At 45.4% G+C, this 17,626-nt stretch overlaps 2 long non-coding RNA genes across 2 annotated transcripts; both read left to right on the top strand.

Annotated features, from left to right (window-relative positions):
• Window positions 1-12,140: 12,140 nt before the first annotated feature.
• On the top strand, window positions 12,141-15,519 carry LOC115088769. Its single transcript, XR_003855857.1, has 3 exons — window positions 12,141-12,191; window positions 14,035-14,087; window positions 15,435-15,519. It is a non-coding gene; the product is annotated as an uncharacterized LOC115088769 (long non-coding RNA).
• Window positions 15,520-15,684: 165 nt separating this feature from the next.
• Window positions 15,685-16,810, top strand: LOC115088770. Its single transcript, XR_003855858.1, has 3 exons — window positions 15,685-15,850; window positions 16,264-16,316; window positions 16,674-16,810. It is a non-coding gene; the product is annotated as an uncharacterized LOC115088770 (long non-coding RNA).
• The last annotated feature ends 816 nt before the right edge of the window (window positions 16,811-17,626 follow it).

The raw sequence follows: 17,626 nt of genomic DNA on the forward strand, positions 1-17,626 counted from the left end.
TTTTTAAATATGTTAGAAGCACTAGGCTTTGTGCAAATTATTAATGCCCCCACCCATAGGGCGGGACATATTTTGATTTGGTGTTCATAAATGATGCCTTTAAGGCTAATTTAGGACCTAATATCTTGCCTGTACCATGGTCGGATCATTATTTAATCACTGCTACATTGTCATTTACAAAGCCTCAGACTAAAATTATATCGAATAAAATAGAAATTGAGGTTAAAAAGTCATGTACATCGGAAGACTTAGTTGCTAGTTTCCCAGAAGCTTTGAAATCATTAAATAGATCTAACATTGTTGATGCAGCTAACTCATGGAATTTAGCTATGTCTGATTTAGCAAATAAACTATGTCCTACTAGCAAGAAGTGGATCCCTACCCAAGGTAAATTTAGAGCCCCCTGGTTTTCCACTCATCTTAAAGATCTTAAAAAAGGAGTTAGGAAAATGGAAAGAATATGGAGGAAAATGCGAAATGATGATTCCCAAGCAAATTATAGAATGGCTCTCTATAATTACAGAGAAGCAATTAATATGGCTAAACGTAATTATTACTCCGAGAGAATTCATAAATTCCAGTTTAATCCAAGGATCTTATTCCAATATGTCTCAGAACTTACCAATCCTAGAAGCAATTCGATTACTTGGGATACCAATGCAAAAAACAAAAGCAATGAATTCGCCTTTTTCTTCAAAGAAAAAATTCAAGTAATATTACAAGAACTAACCTTGATGGCCCCACAAAATATTATTTTACCAACTAACCCTTCGGTTAATTGGGCAACCTTTGATCTAGTTTCTTCATTAGAGATAGTAAATCTAATAAAAAAAATGACACCTGCTAATCATCCTATAGATAAAATGCCTATTAATCATTTGAAGAGTGTACAAGACATTATAGCAAAACCTCTAGCTGATCTGATTAATCTATTACTAGAAGAAGGTATTGTTCCAGATGAGTTAAAATGTGCAATAGTAAAGCCTATTCTGAAAAAAGCTAATCTAGATCCGGAAGTCCTAGCAAGTTATAGACCAATTTCTATTCTACCTTTCTTGGCTAAATTATTAGAAAAGGTAGTTAATCGACAGCTTATGGAGTATTTGGAAGATCATCAGCTGTTATTTCCATCTCAATATGGCTTTCGGAAATCCCACAATACGGAAACTCTTTTAATGTCATTAGTAGATACTATTCAGAAAGGCTTTGATCAAAATACATCATACTTATTAATTTTATTAGATATATCGGCAGCATTTGATACTGTCAGTCATGAAGCACTCATCCTAAGATTAAGGGAAATTGGCCTTCAGGATAAAACACTTGACTGGTTTAAATCTTTTCTTACAAAGAGATGCTTCAGAGTTAAACTTGGAACAGTGGAATCGGATTTAGTTGATCTCCACACTGGTGTCCCTCAGGGCTCATCTTTGTCACCGACTCTGTTTAATGTCTATATGGCCCCACTATGCAGATTTTTATCAGGGCTGGGATTGGTACACTATCTGTTTGCAGATGATATTCAGATACTGTTACCTATAAAAGATTCCTTGGCAGCCACATTAAAACTTTGGGAGGTTTATTATAACTCATTAAACCAACTTCTTAAACATATGTCTTTGGCTTTAAACAAAGCAAAAACTGAAATGTTATTTATCTGCAACAAGATAACAGAGAAGATAGAGATGGAAATTGCAAATTGTCTCCCTACGTATAAGATCCAACACGATCTTAGAGATCTAGGATGCATCCTTGACTCAGAACTTAATATGAAATCATCAGTTAAGACGATTATAAAAGATGGGTTTCATAAATTACGTGTGTTAAGGAGATTAAAACCGTTATTGCATCCAAATGATTTTCGAACGGTTGTCCAGGCATTAATTCTACCCAAACTAGATTATTGTAATGCTCTATGGTTGGGAGTGCCTCAATCAATTATTCGCCCGCTGCAACTTTTACAGAATTCTGCTGCGCGATTGTTAACTGATACTAAAAAGTTTGACCACATCTCTCCTGTATTGATGGGTCTGCATTGGTTACCGATTCAATTCCGCATACAATATAAATGCCTAACACTGATTCATAAAGTCATTTACGGTAGGAATTCCGAATGGCTAAATGCCTCATTGCGCATTCATGTTCCAATACTAAACTTGAGATCACTCGGACAGGCCCTATTGACTATCCCATCACCTAAACTGGCTCATTTGAGTTCAGTTAGAGAGAGATCCTTGTCTTTGGCGGGACCAAAGATGTGGAATTCCCTGCCTGTTGAGATCCGGTTAGAAGAGAACATAAATAGTTTCAGGAAACAAATAAAGACCTGGCTATTTGAACAGGCCTTTCCCAATTAACCGAGATCTTATTTTATTTCTATAGATGGAGCAGTTTATAGCAATTATAGCAAGGGTAGAGAAGGGTGAAAAGGGAGATGATTAGATGGACAAGGGTTTGGGGAGGAAGGGTAAACCTATGAGTAATAGGGAAGACAGGAGGGGGTCAAATGTATAGAAAGTAGGGTAATTCTACTAGTAATAAATGAATGGGTGGGATTCTATGACATTTTGTAATATGTTTTAGTTCAATTATATAATGGTCATGTAAGAAGCATCAGGATATGTTATATGTTTGTGTATTTACTCGAGTCTTGCTACTGCAACTCAATTTTATTGTAAACCGCCTTGAAATGAACTTGAAAGTCGGTATATAAGGATATATAAATAAATAAATAAATAAGTGAGGGTCAGGCAGCTCCCCCCTGTCTGTGAAGCCAGCCTCTCACTAGTAATGCAGGGAGGGAGCTGTCTCAGCCTCACCATCCTCCCCCCTTCACCCACACACCATTCACTGGCTGGGACATGGGGGAAGTCAGGAGTGAGGGTCAGGCAGCTCCCCCCTGTCTGTGAAGCCAGCCTCTCACTAGTAATGCAGGGAGGGAGCTGTCTCACCCTTCACCATCCTCCTCCCCCCCCCCCCCTCACCCACACACCATTCACTTGCTGGGACTTGGGGGAAGGGAGGAGTGAGGGACAGGCAGCTCCCCCCTGTCTGTGAAGCCAGCCTCTCACTAATAATGCAGGGAGGGAGCTGTCTCCGCCTTCATCATCCTCTCACCCCCCACTCACCCACACACCATTCACTGGCTGGGACATGGGGGAGGGGAGGAGTGAGGGTCAGGCAGCTCCCCCCTGTCTGTGAAGCCAGCCTCTCACTAGTAATGCAGGGAAGGAGCGGTTTCAGCCTCACCATCCTCCCCCCCCCTCACCCACACACCATTCACTGGCTGGGACATGGGGAGGGGAGGAGTGATGGTCAGGAAGCTCCCCCCTGTCTGTGAAGCCAGCTTCTCACTAGTAATGCAGGCGGGAGAAGGCACTGCATGCAGGAAGATCACAACACCCCTGGTGTCAGGGTTAGGGCACTGTATGCAGGAAGATCACAACACTCCTGGTATTAATAGGGATAGGGCACTGTGTGCAGGAAGATCACAACACCCCTGGTATCAGGGTTAGGGCACTGTGTGCAGGAAGATCACAACACTCCTGGTATTAATAGGGATAGGGCACTGTGTGCAGGAAGATCACAACACCCCTGGTGTCAGGGTTAGGGCACTGTGTGCAGGAAGATCACAACACCCCTGGTATCAGGGTTAGGGCACTGTGTGCAGGAAGATCACAACACTCCTGGTATTAATAGGGATAGGGCACTGTGTGCAGGAAGATCACAACACCCCTGGTGTCAGGGTTAGGGCACTGTGTGCAGGAAGATCACAACACTCCTGGTATTAATAGGGATAGGGCACTGTGTGCAGGAAGATCACAATACTCCTGGTATTAATAGGGATAGGGCACTGTGTGCAGGAAGATCACAACACCCCTGGTATCAGGGATAGGGCACTGTGTGCAGGAAGATCACAACACCCCGGAGAAGTGAGGGTCAGGCAGCTCCCCCCTGTCTGTGAAGCCAGCCTCTCACTAGTAATGCAGGGAGGGAGCTGTCTCAGCCTCACCATCCTCCCCCCCTTCACCCACACACCATTCACTGGCTGGGACATGGGGGAAGTCAGGAGTGAGGGTCAGGCAGCTCCCCCCTGTCTGTGAAGCCAGCCTCTCACTAGTAATGCAGGGAGGGAGCTGTCTCACCCTTCACCATCCTCCTCCACCCCCGCCCCCTCACCCACACACCATTCACTTGCTGGGACTTGGGGGAAGGGAGGAGTGAGGGACAGGCAGCTCCCCCCTGTCTGTGAAGCCAGCCTCTCACTAATAATGCAGGGAGGGAGCTGTCTCCGCCTTCATCATCCTCTCACCCCCCACTCACCCACACACCATTCACTGGCTGGGACATGGGGGAAGGGAGGAGTGAGGGTCAGGCAGCTCCCCCCTGTCTGTGAAGCCAGCCTCTCACTAGTAATGCAGGGAAGGAGCGGTTTCAGCCTCACCATCCTCCTCCCCCCCCCCTCACCCACACACCATTCACTGGCTGGGACATGGGGAGGGGAGGAGTGAGGGTCAGGAAGCTCCCCCCTGTCTGTGAAGCCAGCTTCTCACTAGTAATGCAGGCGGGAGAAGGCACTGCATGCAGGAAGATCACAACACCCCTGGTGTCAGGGTTAGGGCACTGTATGCAGGAAGATCACAACACTCCTGGTATTAATAGGGATAGGGCACTGTGTGCAGGAAGATCACAACACCCCTGGTATCAGGGTTAGGGCACTGTGTGCAGGAAGATCACAACACTCCTGGTATTAATAGGGATAGGGCACTGTGTGCAGGAAGATCACAACACCCCTGGTGTCAGGGTTAGGGCACTGTGTGCAGGAAGATCACAACACCCCTGGTATCAGGGTTAGGGCACTGTGTGCAGGAAGATCACAACACTCCTGGTATTAATACGGATAGGGCACTGTGTGCAGGAAGATCACAACACCCCTGGTGTCAGGGTTAGGGCACTGTGTGCAGGAAGATCACAACACTCCTGGTATTAATAGGGATAGGGCACTGTGTGCAGGAAGATCACAACACTCCTGGTATTAATAGGGATAGGGCACTGTGTGCAGGAAGATCACAACACCCCTGGTATCAGGGTTAGGGCACTGTGTGCAGGAAGATCACAATACTCCTGGTATTAATAGGGATAGGGCACTGTGTACAGGAAGATCACAACACCCCTGGTGTCAGGGTTAGGGCACTGTGTGCAGGAAGATCACAACACCCCTGGTATCAGGGTTAGGGCACAAGTTCTAGTCACATTGACTGATCACATTACTTTTTTTGTCAAGCTACCAACTGTTTCCATTTCCCATCCCCCATATATTGTCAGTGGGAACCTTGGTAACATGAATAAATAAGAGGGCAGCCAATAGGAATACTTATTCATTCCTAAACTGACCTTAACTGACCTGAAAAGTGTCAAATTGTATCATTTTCTGTTAGTGCCCACTAACTCCCGGTTAGTGCGCACTAACTCCTGTTACTGCGCACTAATCGGAAAAAACGATTTTTTAACGATTTTTTAACGAAACAATCGTGCCAAACACAATTTTCTTCTCCTACCAGACGATTTCAATCGTTAAGACAATAGGGGACACGATTCACATCCGTACTCATTTTTGGTTTTTACCTGCCGGTACCAGTGCAAAAGTGCGCAATTTTGGACACATTTAAAGTTACTTCATCTGCTCTGCCTTTCCCTCTCCCTCACATCATTGATATATGTCACCGGGGATGTTAAGATTACTACAACGATTTAACATTTTTCCGTGGTATTATAATGCCCACTGCCTAGTGCCCACTGCACACACTTTGCCTTCTGCCAGGCAAACAGTGAGTGTCATCCTGTCTGCTCTGTCTGCACTATTTCTCTGTCACAGACAGGCTTCACAATACAGCCTGTTATGCTGCACTTTCTGGCCTGCCTTCACTGCTTGCTTATGCCCAGTACTACCTAGCTCCCACTGCCCACAATGTGCCCACTGGCAGTCATACAGAGAATAAATAACTAATCTGAAGTGTAGCTAAGGCTTCAATCACGAAAAAGGAAAAACAGAACAACAAGCAAAGCAACACAAATCTACAATGATGCAGAGATATTGTGATGCCATGCTGCCTCCATGGTTTGTTTTCCTGTCTTGTGTTAATGGGCTGCCACAGCAAAAATCCTTACCAAGAATTCGGAGAGACCTCAGAGCTATGCTTTCACACAGACAACGTCTAGAGAAACAATGCAGAGCAAGGCTATGACATGCTCATTCTTCGAGCTCAGCATCACTGTAACCCGCTCTGCGGCATTATAGGAGACTAGGAAAATGCTCCGCTGCGATACATCATAACTCTCATTGCTTGACGGTATGCCAGTCCGTCCCTTCTCTGCAGCCTGCTCGCTCCACAGTGTATGAACCTTTCTCCATACATTTGCAACTGTTGCTATGCCTATGATTTCCATGGGTCTTTTGACTATAATTGCTTATAGAAATCATTCTGTTTGACAGAAATGAAACAAGTAGGATTCCTTTAGTTCACGGGTCCCCTTCAGCTCATTTTGGACCCTAAGAGTTTGGAGTCAGAGTTTAAAGCTTTTAAAAAAGCTCTAAAAGCATGGCTGTTCGAACAGGCTTATATTGACTATCTTGAAAAAAAGGACTAATTGGTTTAAAGAAACATTATTTTTATCTTTGTTTTATGTTCATTTATTAATAATTGATTAACAATTTTATTTTTTATCATATTTTACTGTACCTTTTAGATATTTCAGTTTGATTTTATGATTTTGTAACATGTAAACCGTTGTATACCATCGTATATTATGAACGATGGTATACAAGAATTTTTAATAAATAAACTAAATAAATAAAAAAGAATCAAGTTGGCTCCACTGATTTCATTTTTATATTTTGTTTTCAATGAATGCACTTCTCTAGCTGAGATGCTTGTTCAATTAGTCCGCCTTTAGTCTGGCATCAAGAGTTCAACAGTTGCTCACAGGTTAAAAGAAGAGGTTAGTTGGTTCCATAGTGTAGTGGGTATCACATCTGCTTTACAGCAGAAGGGTTCAATCCCCAGTGGAGCCATTTTTAACTTGCTGCAGAAACAGGCATGGTCTGAGTGCAAGGATAACTTAGATACCGAAAAAGCAAGTTGAAGACCAATGGGTTCCATATATGTGCAGTGGAAACCCCACCTGTCAGGTTTTCAGGATATCCACAATCTATATGCGTGGGATAGATTTACAGGCCCTTCCTTCTATGCGTGCTACTTGATCTCATGCAAATTCATAGCAGATATCATCTTCCCCAGAAGAAGTGTGGGAATGGTTACTGGAAACGAAATAAGAAAGCTTTAGGTAAACTCCTAAGCCAACACCTTGTGTGGTAAAAAGAATTGAGTCCCTCACAGGCTTTCTGCTTTGGATATATTTAAAAAAGGTTTTACTGTGAGTTTTTGCCTCTACAGCCAACTTCTTTTCAAATTCTCTCTTAGCCTGTCTTATCAATGTTTTACATTTAACTTGCCAACATTTATGCTTTATCCTATTTTCTTCTGTTGGATCCTTCTTCCAATTTTTGAATGAAGATCTTTTGGCTAAAATAGCTTCTTTCACCTCCCCTTTTAACCACGCCCGTAATCGTTTTGCCTTTTTTCCACCTTTCTTAATGTGTGGAATACATCTGGACTGTGCTTCTAGAATGGTATTTTTTAACAATGACCACGCCTCTTGGACATTTTTTTACTTTTGTAGCTGCTCCTTTCAGTTTTTTTTCTAACAATTTTTCTCATTTTCTCAAAGTTTCCTTTTTGAAAGTTTAGCACGAGAGTCTTGGATTTGCACTTTGTTCCTCTTCTAGTCATTAAATCAAATTTGATCATATTATGATCACTATTGCCAAGCGGCCCCACCACCGTTACCTCTCTCACCAAGTCCTGTGTTCCACTGAGAATTAGATCTAAAATTGCTCCCTCTCTCGTCGGTTCCTGAACCAATTGCTCCATAAAGCTATCATTTATTCCATCCAGGAACGTTATCTCTCTAGCGTGACCTGATGATACATTTACCCAGTCAATATTGGGGTAATTGAAGTCTCCCATTATTATTGCACTACCAATTTGGTTAGCTTCCTTAATTTCTCTTATCATTTCACTGTCCGTCTCACCATCTTGACCAGGTGGACGGTAGTATACCCCTATCACTATAGTCTTCCCCGACACACAAGGGATTTCTACCCATAAAGATTCAATTTTGTATTTAGTCTCATGCAGGATGTTTATCCTGTTGGACTCTATGCCATCCCGGACATAAAGCGCCACACCTCCTCCCGAGTGCTCCTCTCTGTCATTGCGCTATAATTTGTACCCCGGTATAGCACTGTCCCATTGGTTATCCTCTTTCCACCAAGTCTCTGAGATGCCAATTAAGTCTGTCATCATTCACTCATATACATTCTAATTCTCCCATCTTACTTCTTAGACTTTTTGCATTAGCATACAAACATTTCAAAGTTTGTTTTTTGTTTGTATTTTCATTCTGCTTTTTAATTGATAGGGATAAGTTAGAAATTTTTAGCTCAGGAGAGGTTTTAGTTACAGGCACTTGGACTACTTTTCTAATTATTGGAACCTCACTGTCGGGATGCCCTAATTCTAATGCATCATTAGTATCCTTTAAAGATACCTCTCTCCGAACCATGCGCTGCTGAGCGATTGTCGGCTTTCCCCTTTGTTCTAGTTTAAAAGCTGCTCTATCTACTTTTTAAAGGTTAGCACCAGTAGTCTGGTTCCACCCTGGTTAAGGTGGAGCCCATCCCTTCGAAAGAGACTCCCCCTTCCCCAAAAGGTTCCCCAGTTCCTAACAAAACTGAATCCCTCTTCCTTGCACCATCGGCTCATCCACGCATTGAGACTCCGGAGCTCTGCATGCCTCTGGTGACCTGCGTGTGGAACAGGGAGCATTTCAGAGAATGCTACCCTGGAGGTTCTGGATTTATGCTTTCTACCTAAGAGCCTAAATTTGGCTTCCAGAACCTCCCTCCCACATTTTCCTATGTCGTTGGTGCCCACATGTACCACGACAGTCGGCTCCTCCCCAGCACTGTCTAAAATCCTATCTAGGTGACGCTTGAGGTCCGCCACCTTCGCACCAGGTAGGCATGCTACCAGGCGATCCTCATGCCCACCAGCCACCCAGCTATCTACATTCCTAATAATTGAATCACCAACTATGACGGCTGACCTAACCCTTCCCTCCTGGGCAGTAGGCCTTGGGGAGATATCCTCAGTGAGAAAGGACAATGCATCACCTGGAGAGCAGGTCCTTGCTACAGGATCCTTTCCTGCTGCACCTGGTTGGTGTTCTCCCATCATGAGACCTTCTTCCTCCAAGGCAGCACCAGGGCTGCCAGTCTGAAATTGGGACTTGACTACTATGTCCCCGAAGGTCTCATCTATATATCTCTCTGTCTGCCTCAGCTCCTCCAGGTCTGCCACTCTAGCCTCCAGAGATCGGACTCGTTCTCTGAGAGCCAGGAGCTCTTTGCATCGCATGCACATGTACAACTTCTCACCGGTGGGTAAAAAATCATACATGTGACACTCGATGCAAAAGACTGGGAAGCACCCCTCTTGTGCTGGACTGTTGTCTTCATCTCAATTTTGATCAGTTCCTAGTTAAGTTTTAGGTTGCTATGGGAGTAGGAATGTGTCTAACGTCCTTTAAATGTATTAGTGAATTCACTATGTGTCTGGTAGTGGCCTACTGGGCTCTGATCGAATTCTCAATAAAGGTTTTGTTGGGGTTTTTTTTTGTTTTTTTTTGTGAAACTGGCACTTGCCTATAAATTAAGGGATGACCTAGGGGGGTAGGTGGGAGGGTTAGGAAATACAAACAGTCTTAACTTCAGTTAGTCAGCCTGAGTGACTCACTGCTCTCTTGATTAACAAATGTTGGTGCCTTTTCAAACCCAATCACACTACCTCAACACCTTTCCAAAGTGAGTAACTGAGCTGAACTATTCAACTTTTCTACTTAGGTATATACTGCTCCTAGCTTATTTCTAGCTTCTGGATACTTTTTGGGTTGGTTGTTTTTTTTTGTGGGGTTTTTTTTTCAATACAAACACTCAGTTTGTATTGCAGACTTTTAAAAATAAACACACTACCTACTGCTACCTTATTGACTATTTAAAAATACAGTCTAACTTGTTTATTCACTGCCTTTCTGACTATTAAAGGCACAAACACACTAAATAATATTCCCAAATAGTTAACTTTGCCCCAATACTTTTAAAAAAGACAATGTCCCAAGCAAAAACTTACTGATTCCTTTCAGCCACCAGCAAGTTGATCCTCTCCTCTCAGGATTTGGTGAGACAGGTAACAGTGGTGGGGCTGCTTGGCAATAGTGATCATAATATGATCAAATTTAAATTAATGACTGAAAGGGGAACAGTATGTAAATCTATGGCTCTAGCACTAAACTTTCAAAAGGGAAACTTTGAGAAAATGAGAAAAGTAGTTACAAAAAACAGGTGTGGGCCTTGTTTAAAAGTAGCATCCTAGAAGCACAGACCAGGTGTATTCCATGCATTAAGAAAAATGGAAGGAAGGCAAACTGATTACCAGCATGGAAATGTTCCCAAATTTAGCTTAGCCGGTTCAGCACTGAGAAGCCTCCAGAAGATCTAACCTCACTGAAGGGCCTGTCCCTTAATCTAAAAAAATACCCACCTCTACCCTGACTCCCAATCACTCGGTCATTTTTAATGCAGGCTTGTCTTCGTCTGTTAAAGAAAGTTTCAGACTTTAAAATGTGTAAGGCTGAATGCACATCACCATTATATACAGGGAGGACAATAATGAAAGCCATTTCTGGGGGTAAAGCGCTCTTTTATCCACAGAAATAGGCTGTTTGATTACTGTCCATCCTCTACACAAGTAAAGGTAGGAGCATATAACAAGGCATATTTCTGGTTTGGAGTTCGGACAGGGGGAAAACTATAGCCAGAGAGCAAAGTGTTAGGTCCCTTTAAGGGCTGCAGCTGGAGAGCTAAGCCAGCTCAGGATTATGATGTCTGATTATGACATCACCATAGTAGAGGTTTGAAACCAGGCAACTCCTTTCTTTCTTGCTCTTTGCAACAGACGTCCTCTGTTGCTCCTAGGCTGTGATCCCTGTGCTTTGGTGTCGTGCCTCCAGTGTCTCCTGTGTCATCGTCCCGCCAGCGTCTCCTATGTCTTCATGCCTCCAGCGTCTCTTGGGTCTTCGTGCCTCCAGCGTCTCTTGGGTCTTCATGCCTCCAGCGTCTCCTGTGTCTTCATGCCTCCAGCGTCTCCTGTGTCTTCATGCCTCTAGCGTCTCTTGGGTCTTCATGCCTCCAGCGTCTCCTGTGTCTTCATGCCTCCAGCGTCTCTTGGGTCTTCATGCCTCCAGCGTCTCCTGTGTCTTCATGCCTCCAGCGTCTCTTGGGTCTTCATGCCTCCAGCGTCTCCTGTGTCTTCATGCCTCCAGCGTCTCTTGGGTCTTCATGCCTCCAGCGTCTCCAGTGTCTTCATGCCTCCAGTGTCTCCTGTGTCATCGTCCCTCCAGCGTCTCCTGTGTCTTCATGCCTCCAGCGTCTCTTGGGTCTTCATGCCTCCAACGTCTCCATGTTCCTGTGACCATCACTTCGTCTCTTCACTATCTGCCACAGACCTTCTGCCTGGACTACGCTGTCTCTTCAAGAGATTGGTTCCTATCTTGCTGGGTGAACGCTCTATATCTTCCTTCTCTTTCCTCTCTGCCCACCTGCCTTTGCTGTTCTTTGCTTTTCATTCCCTTTCTCTGTCTTGTTTATGCTTCCCCTTTTCCTTTCCCTTACTTCTCCTTTTAGCAAAACAGTTTTAGTGGTTAATATTATTTCCCTCCCATGTAAAATTCCCTTTTATTACCATTAGAGGGTCCCTGAGGGAGAGAGAGAGCTGTGGGTTAATAGGGACAGACAGGGAGAGTTTGTAAAGCTAAAGAAGCCCAGCCAGTTGTACAGTCTGAGCTGATCCTATCAGCACCCTCAGAGCCGACTGAGACAGGTGCAGCATTCAGCTCTGCAAAAACATTCACTTAAAAACCAGTTGGAGTTAATGTGAAATTCCTTTTCTTCTTCCCCTGCTTGTAATACAGTCTTCATAACAAGCTCTGTTTATTAGCACTGTGGATCCTAGGTAAGTGAGTTTTTCAGTGATTCTGATATTTTTTGGATGTGCCTTCTTTATTTGTCTGGATACTGTGAAACCCCAGGTTTAGGGAGTCACAATGTCCTCAGAAAGCCCTCATGAAGGAGCAGGTGGTAGGGTACTTGGGAAACCCAGTTGGTGGGTGGGAGGTTGTCAGGAGAGAGGCACAAGTGCAGGAGCAGGCAAGGCCTCTGCAGTGCTTGCTAGGATCTTCAAGGTCCAAGCAAGTGAGCAAGGGTTTAACCTCCGAGTGTCAGGTGAAGCAGCTTTTGCTTTACTTTTGCTAAGAATGTTTTATTCCAGGGAGGTAAAGGAAGAGATGTGATGTGTGCTCTTCATTCCTGCCATGAATATTTCATTCTGTGTGGCAGGGGCAGAGCCAGAAGCAGCACAGCTCTTGCTCTGTTTTCCCTTTGAACATTTAAGTGAAGGCTAAGCAATCTTGTATTGCTTAGCAGATAATAACGGGGGTTAGCGAGCGGTAGGATAGGGTTAAATTATAAGTTAGGAGGGAAAGGGGAGGGGGAGAAAGTAAAGCTAAGGGGCCAATGAAAAGGAAGTATTTTGAATTGAGGAGCTGGGATTGGTTGGGGTAATAGTTAGTTAGGGCAGAGAGCCCTTTCGCGCCTCAGTTGGGTGGGAGAGGGCTGAGGAAGCAGGCTGGAATAATTTCCCTCCTCCCTCCCTTATGGTAGAATCATTGGATGTTATTCAATGTGTGTTGTCTTTATTGATTGTCACAGGGGCGGGTAACCTCAGCCCAATATGGTTGATTTTGTTATGTCTTGTTAAAAGGCATTGGGGGGGGGGGAGGTATCTCGTGTAGCGTGGGGCTGCTACATGAGGTGGCCAATGAGCAAGAGGGGAGCCGAAGCTCAGAGGCCGGGGTACTTACCCACGCTGGTGCGAGGCGGGGTAAGGAAATGGACTCTATGGGTGTAGCTCTACCACTGGGTCGAGGTGGGGAGCAAGTTGTTAAGAAGGGGATAAAAGGGGGGGGGGGTGTATATGTTGAATAGTGTATTAAGTGTTAGGGGCTCGGGTCATGTTATAATAAACTGTGGCCTTTATTTAACCAAAACAAACATTGTGTGGGATTATAAAGGGGGAGGGGAAGCAATTGAAAGCGAGTCTTGCCTCTCTCAGTTTTTCTTGGGGTGGAAGCTGCAGGAAGGAGCCAAGGATGAGGCAGGAGCTCTTGTGCCACTCTCCAGTCCTTATGAATATTTCATTCAAGGACAGAGTGGGGAGATGAACCCAAGCTGTGGCAGCAGATCATGCTCGCTCCTGCCGTGAACATTTGATTATGGGGGGGGGGGGGGGGAGGGGGGAGTCAGAGACACGGAGCAAAAGCTCCCTCCATGAACCTCTGGTTTGGGGCTCTGGCAGTGGCTGCCTGGGACTGAGCTGTGGGTCTCATCTGGGTCTGGATGTTTCCCAGCCTTGACCTAAATAATCAAAGTATGCAAGGTCTGGCCAATCCCATCTGAATTTTAACCTGAGGTGATAAGGAATGCAAAAGTACACATCTAGATTTGCTTTGTTTATTGCCCCCTCTAAAATACCCCTGCCTGCTTTTTGTGAGGGCACGGTGTTAAAGGAAAACTCTGCATATAGTTTTCCCTCTGTCCGAACTCCAAACCAGAAATATGCCTTGTTATATGCTCCTACCTTTACTTGTGTAGAGGATGGACAGTAATCAAACAGCCTATTTCTGTGGATAAAAGAGCGCTTTACCCCCAGAAATGGCTTTCATTATTGTCCTCCCTGTATATAATGGTGATGTGCATTCAGCCTTGCACATTTTAAAGTCTGAACCTTTCTTTAACAGACGAAGACAAGCCTGCATCAAAAATGACCGAGCGATTGGGAGTCAGGATAGAGGTGGGTATTTTTTTAGATTAAGGGACAGGCCCTTCAGCGAGGTTAGATCCTCTGGAGCTGCTCAGGCTAAGTTTTCAGGAGGCTCCTCAGTGCTGAACTGGCTAAGCTAAATTCCCTGTACGTACCCGGATCAGTCCAGACTCCTGGGTTTTGCCCACCCTCTAGCAGTTGGAGACAGAAGTTTATCAAACAAACCTATGCCTTATCTAGGCTGGTGCCACCTACAGTCTGGCAGTATTCCTCTGTCTCCTAGCAGGTGGAGGAGGTGCAAAACCTACAGTCTGTGCTGAGGCCTAGTTTTTCAGTTCTAGATAGTATTGTTAGCTGGGTAAAGAGAAGGATAAAGTTAGAATAAGGTATAGGAGCGCAGTGGTTTGCCTGCAGGTCCAGTCTCCCGCCTCCCAGGGGGTTGTGAGGTCCGGAGGGGACCATCCCCCCTGGTTTCCCAGGCCGCTGAGGTGTGGGGTGTTTTGCCCTCCTGCCAGCGTGAATTTGTGACTGGGGGTGATACCGGGGAGCCCGGCTCACTCCCCCCAGTAGGTCCAGGACCCGGAGACTATTGGGTGAGTATATTTAAAAAAAAGAAAAAAGTTAAAAAAAATTTTGTGTGTTCTGTCAGGCTTCATTCTCCTTCCCTTCCGGTCGCATTTGGGTGCTTGCGCGCCATTTTCGCCACCTTCCGAGCGATTTTCGGGGCTGTTTTTTGCTGCAGCATGCCGCATTGGGCCGCTTGTAGGGCCTGCGGCACCGCGCGGGTGCAACTGTCCTGGGACAATTTGTGTTCCGATTGCCTCTCCGGAGGCAAGGGGGTCTCTGCGGCCACGGGCAGGGACCTGGTGAGGGTCCAAACAGTGACCGGAGCATTTGGGGACTTACATTCTTCAGGTGCCGACCCGATCCCGTGGGAACGCCCCAAGGCGCCAGCGGCACGGGGGGAGGACAACCCTCCACCGCGATTGTCACCACAACGCAGAGTCCCTAAGGGGGACAGACCTGCAAGACCCAGCTGTGCTGCCAATCCAGAGGTCCCTGAGGGGGATCAGACAGATTTGTCTTCAGACTCTTCTTTTTCGTCTGATTTCGTGTTGCTTATGCATAAAGCCTTCAAGGCACGCAAAGATTGCCATTTAAATACAGTCTCGAGCGGTATGTGATCCGAACTGTGCGTGCGGCAAACGCAGGTGCGCCCGGCACTAATGCACCTCTTTCTACCGCACCTTACTGTATTGGCCTGTTTGTGATAACCAAGATCAATGCCTGTACCTCAGATGGAAAGTAGGACATCAGGAAATGCTTACATATCTCCTTTCTTTCTCTTTCCGGTTCCGCTCATCCTGCAAACTTCAGCACCGGTGCAACTATTCCCACCCCTCTTTCCATTGCTCCCTCTGCTCTTCCCTACCCCAAGCCTCCCCCTCTCTATCTTCCCTCCACCCTCTCCCATTAATCTCCCTGCCTTATCTCCTGTTCTCCCCTTCCATCTTTTTCTCCTTTGCTCCTTCCTGTTATTGTATCGACTCCTCCCACCCTCCTTCCAATGCTCTCTCTGCTCTCACTCCTCTCCCCTAGCCCATGCCTCCCTTCTCTATATCTTCCTTCTCCTTCCTCTCTGCCCACCTGCCTTTGCTGTTCTCTACTTTTCCTCCCCTTTCTCTGTCTTGTTTATGCTTCCCCTTTCCCCTTTTCCTTTCCCTTACTTCTCCTTGACATCCCGTGTGTATTTGGTCTGATTGCAGTGCATGCGCTTCGAAGAAAAAAAAACGGTAAGGAGACTTTGCAAACATCGCTTTGTGCCCTATAATACTTTTAAAGGTCCTTGATCAGCGGATTTGTCCAGCTGAGTTCGGAATTTAGCTGGACAAACCGCAAAGTGTTAAAATTGTGGGCCAATGAATGGCTAACTTACCTGGATAAAACGGGATGACTGGGTGTGGGGCTTATGTTTAGCTGGGTAGCATATAGTTTTCCCCCTGTCCGAACTCCAAACCAGAAATATACCTTGTTATATGCTCCTACCTTTACTTGTGTAGAGGATGGACAGTAATCAAATAGCCTATTTCTGTGGATAAAAGAGCACTTTATCCCCAGAAATGGCTTTCATTATTGTCCTCCCTGTATATAATGGTGATGTGCATTCAGCCTTACACAATTTAAAGTTTGAACCTTTCTTTAACAGACGAAGACAAGCCTGCATCAAAAATGACCGAGCGATTGGGAGTCAGGGTAGAGGTGGGTATTTTTTTTAGATTAAGGGACAGGCCCTTCAGTGAGGTTAGATCCTCTGGAGCTGCTCAGGGTAAGTATTCAGGAGGCTTCTCAGTGCTGAACCAGCTAAGCTAAATTTGGGAATATTTCCAGCCGCCAAGCTGTGATTGAAAATTTATCCAGTAAACGGAATCAACTCTTGTGGTCACTTAGCAGCTCTTCTGAAAACTTACCCCTTACTTTGAATACAGAAATGGGCACAATTAACTTTGTGATAACCAATATCACTGCCTGTACCTCAGATGGAAAGTAGGACATCAGGAAATGCTCACATATCTCCTTTCTTTCTCTTTCCGGTTCCGCTCGTCCTGCAAACTTCAGCACCGGTGCAGCTACTCCCATCCCTCTTTCCACTGCTCCCTCTGCTCTCTCTCCTCTCTTCTACCCCATGCCTCCCCCTCTGCATCTCCCCTCCTCCCTCTCCCATCAATCTCCCGGCCTTATCTCCTGTTCCCCCCTTCCATCTTTTTCTCCTTTGCTCCTTCCTGTTATTGTATCAACTCCTCCCACCCTCCTTCCAATGCTCTCCCTGCTCTCCCTCCTCTCCCCTAGCCCATGCCTCCCTTCTCTATATCTCCCTCCTCCTTCCTCTCTGCCCACCTGCCTTTGCTGTTCTCTACTTTTCCTCCCCTTTCTCTGTCTTGTTTATGCTTCCCCTTTCCCCTTTTCCTTTCCCTTACTTCTCCTTGACATCCCGTGTGTGTTTGGTCTGATTGCAGTGCATGCGCTTCGAAGAAAAAAAACCGGTAAGGAGACTTTGCAAACATCGCTTCGTGCCCTGTAATACTTTTAAAGGTGCTTGGTCAGCGGATTTGTCCGGCTGAGTTTGGAATTTAGCTGGACAAACCGCAAAGTGTTAAAATTGTGGGCCAATGAATGGCTAACTTACCTGGATAAAAAGAGATGACCGGGTGTGGGGCTTATGTTTAGCTGGGTAGCAGCCCTGAAGTGAGATAGATAAACTTACTCCACTGTCTTTGGGTCTATCCAGCGGGAACCCGTACCTGGGTAAGTCCAGCTAACTTCCTGCTCTCAGCATCGCTGAATGGACCTATTAGTTTATAAATATAAATGAAGAAACATTTTGTTGGTATTCAGGGATTTCACAGTGCTAATCAGTGATTTCTCAGAGACGAGGAGTCCCTCAGATCACAGGGAACTGTCTGCCCTCTATAGTTACTCCAATGAGCCATAGCAAATGGTTTAGTCCACTCACTACCCTAAACTAGGTCCTCCTCTGGGAGGTGCTTAGACCTTAGAAAAGAGACCCAGAA

This window comes from Rhinatrema bivittatum, chromosome 3 (genome assembly GCF_901001135.1).
Source record: "Rhinatrema bivittatum chromosome 3, aRhiBiv1.1, whole genome shotgun sequence".
In the NCBI taxonomy this organism is placed as follows: domain Eukaryota; kingdom Metazoa; phylum Chordata; class Amphibia; order Gymnophiona; family Rhinatrematidae; genus Rhinatrema; species Rhinatrema bivittatum.